The sequence below is a fragment of the Periplaneta americana genome, chromosome 6, assembly GCF_040183065.1.
Source record: "Periplaneta americana isolate PAMFEO1 chromosome 6, P.americana_PAMFEO1_priV1, whole genome shotgun sequence".
NCBI classification, from domain to species: Eukaryota; Metazoa; Arthropoda; class Insecta; order Blattodea; family Blattidae; genus Periplaneta; species Periplaneta americana.
Window position 1 is genome coordinate 2,762,480 of NC_091122.1, and position 15,580 is coordinate 2,778,059.

A 15,580-nucleotide genomic window follows, 5' to 3' on the forward strand; every position below is an offset into this window, starting at 1 on the left:
ATGTGCGTGAAATCAGCTGAGCAGTTGTCTGCTACATCTTTGGTCAGTTCAGACGATAGAAACATTTTTTATGTTTTCAACTCAAGTACAACAGACTTTGAAAAGCAAAAAGAAAAGAACTTGTCTACTGTGGAGTATGAGCTCATACAATTCTTCAATGGCAAAGGGACAACCCTGTGCACTCCAGAGAATTACCCAACAGAGAAACAAGCTTTTATAAAGTATAATACAAGTTTGTGTTCCTCTGCGCCTGTAGAAAGACTGTTTTGTTTTGCAGGATTTATTCATTCACCAGCAAGGGGATCCTTATCTGATGAACTTCTTGAGAAACTGGCTTTTTTGAAAGGGAGCAGTAATTATTCATGTATAGCATAATTTCATTGCTGACTGGGAAAAGGAAGAATGTTCAGTCATAGTGTTTATATAAAACTTCGAGATAAAAATAATTTTAATGTTAATATAATATTTTAAATTTTCGGTAATATTCTTATTTCTTTATACATTGTATCGAGTATTTCAAATACAAATGTATTTTGAGTATTTGAAATACAAATGTATTTTGGTTAATTTTTTAAAAGTATTTTGTATTTGTATTTCAAATACTTGGATGTCAGTATTTTGCCCAGCCCTGTCTACTACAGGTTTCGCAAATGCTGTTTTGGCGAAATGCATTCGAAGATTCCCCATGGATTTATCTGATATTCGTCTTACAGTTGGCGGAGGAACCAACCAAGTAATCAGATCAGAACACCAGTGCAGTCAACGCTGTGCTAAACCTTCTGAAGTAAGTGAAGCTAAAGCAGCTACTGAATCCTTCGTATTGTATTTATTTACATTCCATGGTATTCGTACATTGCTTCACAGCTAGAATATGGAACATGTAAAAAAAAAATCTTAATAGTACTATAAAGTCTTAATTATAGTCACAATCTAGTTGAAATACATACAGAAGAGTTTTATAATATAGTCTACTAGTACATACTTACTTACTTACTTACAAATGGCTTTTAAGGAACCCGAAGGTTCATTGCCGCCCTCACATAAGCCCGCCATCGGTCCCTATCCTGTGCAAGATTAAGCCAGTCTCTATCATCATACCCCACCTCCCTCAAATCCATTTTAATATTATCCTCCCATCTACGTCTCGGCCTCCCTAAAGGTCTTTTTCCCTCCGGTCTCCCAACTAACACTCTATATGCATTTCTGGATTCGCCCATACGTGCTACATGCCCTGCCCATCTCAAACGTCTGGATTTCAAGTTCCTAATTATGTCAGGTGAAGAATACAATGCGTGCAGTTCTGTGTTGTGTAACTTTCTCCATTCTCCTGTAACTTCATCCCGCTTAGCCCCAGATATTTTCCTAAGCACCTTATTCTCAAACACCCTTAACCTATGTTCCTCTCTCAGAGTGAGAGTCCAAGTTTCACAGCCATATAGAAGAACCGGTAATATAACTGTTTTATAAATTCTAACTTTCAGATTTTTGGACAGCAGACTGGATGATAAGAGCTTCTCAACCGAATAATAACACGCATTTCCCATATTTATTCTGCGTTTAATTTCCTCCCGAGTGTCATTTATATTTGTTAGTGTTGCTCCAAGATATTTGAATTTTTCCACCTCTTCGAAGGATAAATCTCCAATATTTATATTTCCATTTCGTACAATATTCCCGTCACGAGACATAATCATATACTTTGTCTTTTCGGGATTTACTTCCAAACCGATCGCTTTACTTGCTTCAAGTAAAATTTCCGTGTTTTCCCTAACCGTTTGTGTATTTTCTCCTAACATATTCACGTCATCTGCATAGACAAGAAGCTGATGTAGCCCGTTCAATTCCAAACCCTGCCTGTTATCCTGAACTTTCCTAATGGCATATTCTAAAAGTCTACTAGTACAACGGGGTAAAATTCATGTTTTGGAAATAATAAGTTAATTAAGTACCGTAGTAAAATATCGCTGCAAAGGGTATTGGGAATAAATTTGAATAAGGAAAAAAAAAAAAAAAAAAAAAAAAAAGTTTCCTTCCCAGGCAGGATTCGAACCACGAAAGTCTTAGTTACCAGTCTGGAGTGAACAAGGGTCTGAAATCAGCTACAAGGGTCGGTTCGGTTTTTTTTTTGCCACTACTGTACACTTTAAAAATAGGCCTACAGTTTTCTATCTGGATTTAATTATGTTTTGTAGAGAAATGTGTGTAAAAGTTTCATGTCCTATGTGTGAATAATAATACAAACTGATAGGAACCACAAAACATTCAGGATAGGCTATTAATTTTACTTCACATTTTAAAATAGTCGCTTGAAATCCGATTTTAATTTTAGATTGAAAATTCTTATTGAAATAGGGTTTGGATATTAAATTTCAATATTTGTACACAAATTATCAATCTTTGATACTTGAATTAAAATTTCGTAAACAAAAATAAAAATTTATCATAAAAAATATTAATTTAGAATAAATTCGTGCTAAAATATTTCGCGTATACACAGAATTTCGTATTATATATTTTGCGAGTTGAATCTTACGACATTTCGACCCGAAAGGGGTTGAAACATTAAATGTTATCTTTTTTGAGCTGAAACCCCGTATTTCGCGAATGCATGGTTTGTGAGAACTAGATGTTTCTGTAGTAATACCACAATCTACTATATACAGTCACGAAGCTTGAGTTTTGAGGGTGCTAGAAACAATAGACTGTGACGGTAGTATCTTGCATTGCCTGTAATGAGGCGATATTAACGATCCTAGTGGTGAGCCTCGGAATGGGACTGATTCTCCGGCACGACCACAGATCCAGAAATGCATATAAAGTGTTAGTTGGGAGGCCGGAGGGAAAAAGACCTTTGGGGATGCCGAGACGTAGGTGGGAAGATAATATTAAAATGGATTTGAGGGAGGTGGGATATGATGATAGAGACTGGATTAATCTTACTCAGGATAGGGACCAATGGCGGGCTTATGTGAGGGCGGCAATGAACCTCCGGGTTCCTTAAAAGTAAGTAAGTAAGTAAGTGGTGAGCAACTATCTAATGTTTGCATATTTACTACGTATTGAGCTTCGCGACTGTATACACTAGTGGTATGTTTTTTTTTTTAATTTTATTGGGTTATTTTATGACGCTATATCAACATCTAGGTTATTTAGCGTCTGAATGATATGAAGGTGATAATGCCGGTGAAATGAGTCCGGGGTCCAGCACCGAAAGTTACCCAGCATTTGCTCGTATTGGGTTGAGGGAAAACCCCGGAAAAAACCTCAACCAGGTAACTTTCCCCGAACCCGGGCCACCTGGTTTCGCAGCCAGACGCGCTGACCGTTACTCCACAGGGTAGTGGTATGTGGTAATACAATATTCTTTTCCTCTGAATTTTATACATTTGTCATAATGGATATTTTCAGAGTATTTACAATATATATGTTTTTTATTGATATATAATTATGAACACTTAATCTTTTGTGTTAAGATATTTCGTTAAAATTCAACATGGTTCTTCTATAATATCCAGATTAATTGACTTATTTTGATAACCTAGCGAACCTTACGTCATTATATTGTCGCAGCTGTTTATTTGGTAACATTTTAGTTTGTAATGTTGGTGCTGGGCAGCATTGATTTAAACTATGGGGAGTCAAGTTTCTGGTTCAGAGGAGGACCGCTTGGCAGCGCTGCTGTTCCTGCACGGCTGACGCTTGTGCTGTCAGTTGTCCGTCCTGTGTGCTAGTAGGCGGACAAACTAGCTTGCTGATATTCGATATAAAAAGAGAGGGAAGAAAAAAATGCCCCTGGAAGAGTAGTTCACTCGATTGTATCCATTAGAATATTGTTCATCTACCATTTTGTGATACGAAATATGTAATACCTGTGTGAAGTGTTAGAAAACCATCATCAAGAGGGGTGTATTGGAAGTGTTTTGTGTTTGTGGTGTGATTTTTTTTATTGTTGGGGGTTGATTTTTTTTTTTTTGTTGTTCTTGGGGTTTATATATTTTTTGTGGTGTTTGATCGACGAAGGACTTTCGTGAAGCAGAAAAAACAGATACACAACGATCGAATGAAAATTGCAGAAAAAGAAACGGATAAAACGACTTCCAAAATATCATCGAAAATAGGTAAGTGCTATTAATAGCCCATTGGATACATGTGAGAATATTGCTGTGTTTGTAGAAGTGGGGAAACTTTATCCCTGAATACCTTTGACAGCACTAGAGAAACGTGTTCTCTTTATGAAGGCTATGAACAGATACTTGCCAGGCCTCCTGGATCAATGAAGGGGGCCTTGGATATTGTGCGTGAATGTAGCTGATTTTTTTTCTTTCTTTGTGTTCATGTTTGGGGCTTTGTTCTTAGGATTTATGACATGTTCCAATCGAAGCATGTTTTCTATATCTCAAAACCAGTTTCATTTATACGTGATCGAGCAATACTTCCCCCCCTCCCTCCCCTTAATGATCTTGTTGGTTCCAATGTAGTTATTTGACTCCAGGATGACATCTAGTCGAAAGATGTTTACCTTAGCAACCACGTATTCGTTTTGAATTTAATTTGCCTTTTTTCTATCCTTGCTGAAGTATCTGTATCAGAAGTTGCTGAATTTGGTGTGGTATACTGAGATACATTGTTACGATTAGGCCTATGTAAACCAAAAATTCAGGCATTTTGTTTGTGTAATGATTGATCCTATTTTGTCTTTCACGTGCTAGACTTCCATTCTAGCTAATACCAAATGGTTTAAACGATATCACTTCCAGGATTTGCACGAGGACCACTATTCAAGGATCTTCAAACACGCACAGAGTTAATCATTTTATCGAGCTATAGTTAAAAAATAAATAGTCTGTAAAATTGAACAGTTTGCGCTCCGAATGTTGCTTATTGTATGCCGAAAAAAAAAACGGGAATATGAAGACAGAAGTGATATGGATTGGAGGAAAGTTACCACTAGCACCACCACCATTAATAATAATAATAATAATAATAATAATAATAATAATAATAATAATAATAATAATAATAATAATAATAATAATAATAATAATAATATCAAATGAAGTACAGATTTAGCTACCCCACGAGACTGGGTGTGTCTCTCTAATTTGTGTTCTGTTTTGTGTTACGTTGACCACACGGTCAGGGAGTCATTACATTTATGAAGAGTTGTTCGATTTCTTGCCGGGAATGAAGACTGAGCGATCCTAGGGCCGTATGCAAAGGGGGAGGTTACCGAGTTTGAACTCCCTCCCATGAATTAAAAAAAACATAGGCCTATATTAAGATTTGAGTATTTTTTAAAGGCATAATCGTTTTCCCTTCTCTAATTTTTCAGTGTCAGAGTAACAAAATCTACATCGACATAAGGCATAGTCCTCCTACCCCTCCTTCAATATAATTCCCTGTGCTTGGTGTTGCGGCACGTTCGAATTATAACAATGCTGTCTTTGTTATTTATTTATCTATTTATGTCCATAACAGGGCAAAGCCCCAATTACAATAGACAGTACAGATAAAAAACCGGTGAATGTTACTTATGTCCCTCCCACTATAGGAGACATAGACCAGTTTTACACTAATCCTAAACATCTTGACGGGATAATAAAAACCTAAACTAACCTAACCTAAGTGCGTCGGTGTCTATTCCAAAATCGGCGGACCTTTAACCAATATTCGTTCAGTGGCCGGTGGATACTCTACATTGATAAAAAAAAAGCATGAAAAAAGAGGTAAAACAGATACAAGTGTAATTACAAATTAAAAATTGAAAAGAGAAGAAAAAACAAAAGAGACCTACCGCCTATTACCGACCTTGTAATAAAAATAATGATGCCGACACAATATGAAATTTGACTTTTTAAAAATTGGATGGCTGTAAAAATTACGTTTTAAAGCTTTTATAAGGATATTAATAAATATACCGTAATAATAATAATAATAATAATAATAATAATAATAATAATAATAATAATGCACGAAATTTAAAATACCGACAATGTAAATTGTAAACAATTTTAATAATCTCCCCCCCCCCCCCCCTCTCGTGGCAAAATTCCGTGTACGCCACTGAGCGGGCCACAAAACGTATCCTATGCTTTGCTTTTGTGTGCTGACACGATTTTATATTTCACATGCTTGTTTTATAGACTGCCATGCTATGAAAATGCGTTAAAAGGTACAAAAATTACGTCATCCCAGTATAAGAATAAAATAGGCAGTACAGTGACCTCTTTGCTATCATAATAGGATCGCTGGGCGTGTTGCTAAACCGAACATTATGTGAGCTGTAGGTTACAAAAATGGAAATAAAGTCTTTATGCCCCATTCACAATGAACATTAAGGCTCATTCACAATGGAAAATAAACATAACGTAAACGTTAACTTAAAAATGTAAACGTTACGGTAAAATCAAGAACATTCACGTTGGAAACATAAACATAACCGCAAAGATACTTTGTAACCATGGAAACGTAACAACGACGCCATTTCCTCATATTCTGTCCTAAACATCAGCGCTCCACGATTGTGTACTGTTTGCAAATCACGTAAGCATAACACGAAAGTTTGGAGTTTGCAAACTTTCATGTCAACGTCTAACGGCAATGTTAATGTCAGTGTTTATGTGAATCATTGTGAATGGTCCCATTTGGTAGCCTGGCCGCAAACTTCTGTGTTTATGTTACGGTTATGTTTAATTTTCATTGTGAATGGGCCTTTAGCCTCACGATGGAAACATAAACGTAACCGCAAAGATACTTGGTAACCATAGAAACATAACAACGACGTAACGATGTAATTCTCACCTAAATCAAATTGTTGAATTCTTTGTAAGTTCATGTAAGTTTTTGCTGGTTGAGTGGAAGAGAAGGCCTTACGGCCTTAACTCTGCCAGCTAAAATAAATTATTATTATTATTATTATTATTATTATTATTATTATTATTATTATTATTATTATTCAAACTACCTGTTATTTGCTGATGATCTCAAAATCTTTCGCTCAATATATAGTTCTGCCGATTGCCAAACTCTTCAAAATGATATTAACTCCATTGAACTTTGGTCTGACATTAATGGAATGAAAATTAATGAAACAAAAACTTTTGTCATTTCGTACTCTCGAAAAACTACTTCCATAAAATTTAATTATTCTCTTAACAACGCCTGTATTATTAGGAAAAATTCTATAAAAGATCTTGGTGTACTACTCGATTCTAAATTATACTTTCACGATCATGATCAATATATCTATAATCATTCAATAAGAATGCTTGGTTTAATAAGGTCTATAACCTATTCTTTTTCTACTCCTGAGTCACTATTAATTCTATACTTTACTTTGGTTCGCTCTAAACTTGAATATGCATCTGTAGCCTGGAATTCCATTACTTCAACCGATTCGGTTAAATTGGAAAATATTCAAAGAAAATTTATTTCCTTATGTGCTTTTCGATATACACCCAATTCCACTGACTTTAACTATGATATTACCTGTAAATATTTTAACTGTTGTAGCCTTTATGCTAGACGTCTAAATCTTGATTATCAATTTTTTTGCAAAGTTATCAAGGGTGATATTGATTGTGAGTCTATCATAAACAATATCAGCCTTCGTATTCCTACAAAAGGTTTAAGATTTCAACAAATTTTTTATAACCGAAATTCAAAATCACTTTCTCCAGTCTGTAGATGCATAAAATATGCCAATTTGCTTGGGCACAATTTAGATCCTTTTAAGGTTTAGTTTCGTTTTGGTTATTAGTTTTTACTGTTTGTACTCAATTGTATTCATGTATGTTTTTGTTATTTAAGATATTATTTATTTTTGTTTTGCACCTTTGTATCTTCTGTTTGTGTATTGTGCTGAACTATAATTGGCCTCTGGCTGTTGTTCAGCACACAAATATTAATAATAAATAAATTTTTCCATATTCTGTTGTATTTCACCGTTGTATCGTTGTGTGCTATTTTAAAATCATGTAAGCATAAACAAGAGGATCTGAAGTTTGCAAACTTAAGCGTTATTGTCTAACGGTAGTGTTAATTCATGAATCATTGTGAGTGGCCCCATTAAATAGCTTGACCGCGGACTTCTGTGCGGATTGTGAACGAGCCTTCAGTTGGGGAACGGAATGCAACGCATGGCCTCACCGAATCCTGTGGGTCGAGGGGGTGAGAACGAAGAACTGGCATACACAACTCATTCCGTCAGAAATATTTATGCCATGCACACGTGCGGATTGGGATTAAATTTGGATCGTGGCATACAGGTAGACCCGCCAGAAATACAGCATGTTCCGTTCGGGGCAGGAATAACATTTTCACAGACGATGTGATCAAACAGGGCTGTGTCTAGCCACTGTACGAATTTATGAAAATGTATAGGGGAAATTTTTCGTCGACATGCCAATTTTTTCTGTTCGTTAACAGAAAACCACAATTTAAGTCACACAGAATTGGTGTGCACTCAATGTTGGTTGCTTGACGGTTGTCAGCCCACTTTGAGGTCTGTGGATATAGAGGGAAAAATTGGATCGGTGTCTGGTAGAGTTCCTGGGTAGCTCAGTTGGTAGAGCGTTGGTACGTTTAACCAAAGGTTCCGGGTTCGATGCCCGGCCCCGGAACAATTTTTCCCTCGAAATTATTCAAATCAACTTTACAGGGAGTTATACCTGAAATCTTGATTTGCATAATACACGTCACTGTTCGTTAACAGAAAACCACAATTTAAGTCACACAGAGTTAGTGTGCACTCAATGTTGGTTGCTTGACGGTTGTCAGCCCACTTTGAGGTCTGTGGATATAGAGGGAAAAATTGTATCGGTGTCTGGTAGAGTTCCCGGGTAGCTCAGTTGGTAGAGCGTTGGTACGTTTAACCAAAGGTTCCGGGTTCGATGCCCGGCCCCGGAACAATTTTTCCCTCGAAATTATTCAATTTTTATTTGTTTTTAAAATATTTATATCAAATTATATTATTATTATTATCATTATTATTATTATTATTATTATTATTATTATTATTATAAGCTTGTACTTACTATTTGGGAAAAGGAAATTGTACCAGAACAATGGAAGGAGTCCATAATCGTACCTATCTTTAAGAAGGGGGACAAGACTAACTGTAGTAACTTTCGAGGCATATCACTTTTTGACGTCGTACAAAATTTTGTCCAATATTCTTTTGAGAAGATTAACTCCATATGTGGATGAAATTATTGGGGATCATCAGCGTGGTTTTAGGCGTAATAGATCAACTATTGATCAGGTTTTTGTGTTCGACAGATATTGGAGAAAAAATAGGAGTATAAGGGTACAGTACATCAGTTATTCATAGATTTCAAAAAGGCATATGACTCGGTTAAGAGAGAAGTTTTATAGGCCTATGACATTCTTATTGAATTTGGTATTCCCAAGAAACTAGTTCGATTAATTAAAATGTGTCTCAGTGAAACGTACAGCAGAGTCCGTATAGGCCAGTTTCTATCTGATGCTTTTCCAATTCACTGCGGGCTAAAGCAAGGAGATGCACTATCACCTTTACTTTTTAACTTTGCTCTAGAATATGCCATTAGGAAAGTCTAGGGTAACAGGAAGGGTCTGGAATTGAACGGGTTACATCAGCTGCTTGTCTATGCAGATGACGTGAATATGTTAGGAGAAAATCCACAAACTATTAAGGAAAACACGGGAATTTTACTTGAATCAAGTAAAGAGATAGGTTTGGAAGTAAATCCTGAAAAGAGAAAGTATATGATTATGTCTCGTGACGAGAATATTGTACGAAATGGAAATATAAAAATTGGAGATTTATCCTTTGAAGAGGTGGAAAAATTCAAATATCTTGGAGCAACAGTAACAAATATAAATGATACTCGGGAGGAAGTTAAACGCAGAATAAATATGGGAAATGCCTGTTATTATTCGGTTGAGAAGTTTTGTCATCCAGTCTGCTGTCAAAAAATCTGAATGTTAGAATTTATAAAACAGTTATATTACCGGTTGTTCTGTATGGTTGTGAAACTTGGACTCTCACTCTGAGAGAGGAACATAGGTTAAGGGTGTTTGAGAATAAGGTGCTTAGGAAAATATTTGGGGCTAAGAGGGATGAAGTTACAGGAGAATGGAGAAAGTTACGCAACACAGAACTGCACGCATTGTATTCTTCACCTGACATAATTAGGAACATTAAATCCGGATGTTTGAGATGGGCAGGGCATGTAGCACGTATGGGCGAATCCAGAACTGCGTACAGAGTGTTAGTTGGGAGGCCGTATGGAATAAGACCTTTGGGGAGGCCGAGACTTAGATGGGAGGATAATATTAAAATGGATTTGAGGGGGTGTTTATTTACATGCAACAGTTTATATGGTTTGTTTTGTCTGTCCGAAGAAACTGTTCTCTCTCCGCCTATGCAATAGAGGAGAACATTTTTTAGACCGTGTCGCGGAAAATAGAAGTAAGTTTTCGAAATTATAATTTCAGAGAGGCTTTTTTCCCTGATTAGGAACGAATACTGGAATGCAGAATTGGGATCCGAACACTGGACCTAGTGGCATTACTTCTAGAAATTCGGATTTACGAATCACAAATTTCTCGAAGCGATGTCTTGCGCACAGAACCCACGCACTTGCTTAAATGGACATTCTGAAGAAAAGTCAAATAGGCCGTGATATGTTGCTTAAACACTCTTGTCCCCCGCTGTGGACATGGATGATCTACATATGAATTCACTCCGTGAGTGATGGAGACGTATTGGGTTACGTGTTTATTCCACTGCGTCATGGAGACTGGACCTGGCTGCATAGAAGACAATTCGAGTGTGAAATTGCGCTTGTTTGTTGTCATGGCAACGTTCTGTGTTCCTAACACTATCAGGGTTGCCAGATTCATCGTAATTTAGGCTACATAAGAGGGACGATCGGCGAGTAATAAAATTGTCAAGTCGCATTTTAGGCTACCTCAAAAATCGAAAGACGAAATTGGCTACATGTTGTTTCATTTTACATGTTTACAAAATATTTTTCATAGGATTTCAGACCATTTTTTAAAATCAGAAGTCGCTTTTGTTGACAGTATCATCACAGTCTAGTACGGTATATAGTCACGAAGCTTGAGTTGTGAGGGTGCTAGGAACAATAGACTGTGCTGGTACTATTTCACATTGTCTGTAATGAGGCGATGTTAGCGATCCTAGTGGTTAGCAACTATCTGTGGATGCTTATTTACTACGGATTGAGCTTCGTGACTGTATATACTAGACTGTGGTATCGTTGCAACATGCGTCGAATTCTCTTCATGTCTGTATTCTTATTTTAATGGGATAATGGGAAAACAAGGAAAATATGAGAAACCACATCGCAAAGCTTGGGAGAATTGGCCTGAATTTGAAAACAAGTTAAAAGTTATAATGTGTAAAATATTGTATAGGCCTTAATAATTATTATTTATTTTATTTATGTGACTTCTTCAAAGCGCTATAGTCAAATATATTCTTACTACTCCCAAACAAAGATACGAACCGATGTAAACAAATACAGCACTTTGTAGGTTAAGCGCATATACAATTCAAAGGCGTAAGTAATATAATACTCCAGATATTTCCATTGAATTTTATTCAGAATAGATCTACATTAATTATTATTATTATTATTATTATTATTATTATTATTATTATTATTATTATTAGACGACGTTAGGCTATATTCAACTCGAAAATCGACGACTGGTACTCATCACAATCTGGGAACTCTGATCACAGTGTTGCCAACTCGATTCTTAAAAATCCCCTGTGAAGCCATACAGAAACCGCTAAATTGCTATATTGTCAATGTAAAATTATGGATAAATCGCAATACAGCGAACGCCAGTAGGGGAAGTTATCCCCACCCACATGAAATGTGCATTCTACACAACACTCGCCTATCACGTAGAGTGTCTGGTGAGCTAGTAGGGGAAAAGTGGAAGGGGTCGTGGGCGGAGCTTCTACGTTCGCTATATTGCGATTTGCCCAAAATTATATTATTTTGCCGCTGTGAGTGCTAAAAATACCCGCTAAATTCCTATATCAGCAATACAAATTTTCATAAATTTTACCCGCTAAACTAACGCCGAAAAACGCTAGATCTAGCGGGAAAACCGCTGAATTGGCAACACTGCCTGATCACTATTGCCGTTTGTGTCACAATGGCCGCAATTCGACATAGACATTTCGAAGTTCCATTACATTGTTGTGATTGAAATAGAGTATTAAGTAGGTATTTGAATGAATGAATGAATGAATCAATCAATCAATGACTGAGTGATTAAAATTATGGAATAAATACTGTAAGTAACTTTATGCTCGACCATGCCGAAATGTTGTAATTATACACCTGGTAGCAGACCTTTAATGGACCTCATTAAAGTACACCTATTCATTAAAGTTCAGGTGTTCCACCAATCAGAAAATACCATTGTAGCATTATAAAACCGCAAGTATCGATTATTCTCGGATATGCAATCGAAAGATAATTAGCGAAATGTCACGGAGGCTGGAAATCCAATACTGTCGCAGAAGGTTATGTTCTGTTACTATAATAATTAGCGTTAATTGTAAATAATATTCAAATAAATTCAATTTGTCATCTCGTTTTCCAATTCTAAATCAATTTCCAGGTTATATCAAGACTAATCTTCATGTTATTCTCCAGATTATATAAAGGTCAATGACATTCGTGCCTCGGAAAAAAAAAATCTATGCTTTCGCGTCTGCGCACATCTCACAATTCAGGTCAGTTCCACTCCTCACATAACCATAACATGTATACTTATGAATAATTTCAAGTTAGAAATATGGTCGAGCATAAAAAGTCGTATGAAACTTGCCTATAATGGTAATTAAGACGCTCGTATGAAAATTATGAAACGAGCGCAAGCGAGTATCATAAACATACTCGTGTCTTAATTATTACCATTATAGGCTCGTTGCATAATGTACTATTTCATTTTGAAAAGGAATTTTTCAAAGTTACATTTGTTCGGATCAAATTTATACGCATTTAAAGGACACAACGAAAATTCTTTCAATCATTTATTATAATACACTGCTCTCTTAAATTGACTGAAAATATTGGAAATTCAGTCAATGGTTTTCCCAAAACACGCTACGAAATGTTTTATATAATATAATTTTGATCTCGACAAGGAAGCAAAAACAAGCAAAATTGTATTGAACTTTTTTTGTATGAAATATCTCAAAGAGTAACTACCTTAAATTAATGGCATTGCTTACGGTTCATTCTATATACCGTAAAAGTGATTTTGGGCCACGCCTTTTGTCTGCCAGTCTTGTCTACGCAATAAGCCATTAGATTTTGTTGACATTCATATTCAGAACTTCGAGTCAGTTTATGTGAGAGTAATGCACATGAAATGTAACAATTTCAATAAGTAATTTAGGTTTTCTATTTAAAGTAAAATTAAAATCACGACATTCAACTTAAGAACTTGATAGATTTTTTTCCTCATTTTGTATTAGATAAACCTACAAAAAGATTAAAAAACGGGCTCTCAAGTGTTGTCGGAAAAATTCACCATTAAAATGGGACACACTCACGGACAGGAGAACGCGAATTCGATTATGCGCACTGTTCAAAACATACAGAGGTGAGCCTGCCTGGAGAGAAATAAAAAATAGGTTGCAGCCGCCAAATTACTCTTCAAGGAACGACCACTCATAAAAATTGAGGGAAAGAAGACAGAGGACGGACACTGGAAAGTTTTCTTTTCTCAATCGTACTATCAGGGACTGGAATGCTTTACCTGCAGACTTACTAAAGGCTTTACCAACAACCAAAAATGTATTTAAAAATAGGCTTAAGGACCTTACTAATAGACGATAATTATACACAGTATTTAAAGGGTGCAGTTGATATTTTGTTATTGAAGTGTTGTATCAGTGAAGAATTATGTTGTGTCAGTGAAGTGTGTTGTGTCAGTGAAACGTGTTCCTGTCAGGGAAGCTTTATAGTTTATAGTGGCAGTGCAAAGTATTTGAACAGTGAAATGTTTTTGAAGTGTTAGTGAAATCAGGATAGAATCAGTGAAATGTGTCGTAGTTCCAGTGCAGTGAGTGAGTTGACAGCGAAATGAGTTTAGTGTTGAAAGGTACTTGTGCAGATATGAACATATCATACTCGTGGGTTTTAGTTCGATCTTAGTTTTAAGATACAAATTAGAATATTTCAAATGTTATTTTAAATGATCGTTTCATTTAATTTAGTATATTCCCTGTTGTTGTTATTATTATTATTATTATTATTATTATTAGTATTAATTATTAGTATTATTATTAATTGTATTTTTAATTAATAAGTTTATTATTGTCATTATTGAGTGTAATTAGTTACCACTGCCACCGGGTATATACCCATTGCAGTGTGAATACATACATACAAATATGAAGGAAACCCACAAAAAAAACCTTTTTATCATAATAGTCGTTCCTGGAGATAGAACCAAGGCCTGCCGATGGCGTAGACCTCTCTTAATATCCATGAACTGTCGACCAAGTTTAGTGGAAATCTGCTAATCCATCATAAATGAAGATAACACAAAAGAGAATCGTCAACAACTGCAGAGCATTTCTGTCACAAAGAAATGACAGCCCAAACATGACACAACAGAATAAGAGTTACAATTCTCAGATGTAAGCTTTGTTTCAGACATCTAACAGTCCTTTGAACATATTTTAAACTCGTATGCTGCGAGATAAAAGAACTCGAAACAAATGAAGCGCGTTTCTATGGTAACGGCCTCTTATTAGATCGCGAGGTGGGCCTTTGTTTCGTATTGACTCTACGAAGATTGCCGCTAATTAGAATCAATAAAAGACTGAACAGGGGTGGACAAAAGTGGTAACCTTAAGAAAATCCTGGCCTTTGTGGCCTTTGTAAGGCTACTTATTTGTCATTCCCGGTAGTTGTGTGGTAGGCGAGAATTTACAGATAAATTGCGCCTTTAAGGAGCGTAGGTCGTGTATTTATTAATTAGCGTAGACATTTTTATTAAGTTAATTACTAATAATTAAAGAACAATCATTAGACTTTGTCAAAAAGGCTTTTAGGTACAATGTCAAAGTGCTAATAAACGATGTGTATAGAAATTTCCGTGAAGTTCTGACAAATAGTTTCTGAGAACAAAGGAATGACTATATTTTATGCATGGTTCGGTGATATGAATTTAATGTTATCGATGTGTTATCAGGTGCATTTTCTAGATTTTCCAATCAAAATTCTTGAAAATAATATCTAAGTAAAGGAACAATATATATATATATATATATATATATATATATATATATATATATATATAATTAAAGTGAAATTATGAACATTAACAAACATGGCAAAAGGTTTGGTTTGATTTTATCCTGACCCATCTTGTTTCTCAAGAGATCGAATAGGCAGCCAATATTCTACCACCAGCACCAGACATTAGTTGAAAACTAGAGATAATGGTACAGATAACAAAGAGGGTATTTGCACAGTCTAGTATATACAGTCACGAAGCTTGAGTTGTGAGGGTGCTAGGAACAATAGACTGT

The 15,580-nt window shown here is 35.7% G+C and overlaps 1 protein-coding gene across 5 annotated transcripts in view; it reads left to right on the plus strand.

The window, feature by feature from the left end:
• The first annotated feature begins 3,669 nt into the window (after positions 1 to 3,669).
• The window catches only part of rut (adenylate cyclase rutabaga), a 681,419-nt gene continuing 669,508 nt past the window's right edge, over positions 3,670 to 15,580 (plus strand). For all 5 annotated transcript variants that reach the window (XM_069827313.1, XM_069827316.1, XM_069827315.1 and 2 more), the window contains exon 1: positions 3,670 to 4,118. The gene's annotated coding sequence lies outside the window, so the exon portion shown is untranslated. The remainder of the gene's footprint in view (positions 4,119 to 15,580) is intronic.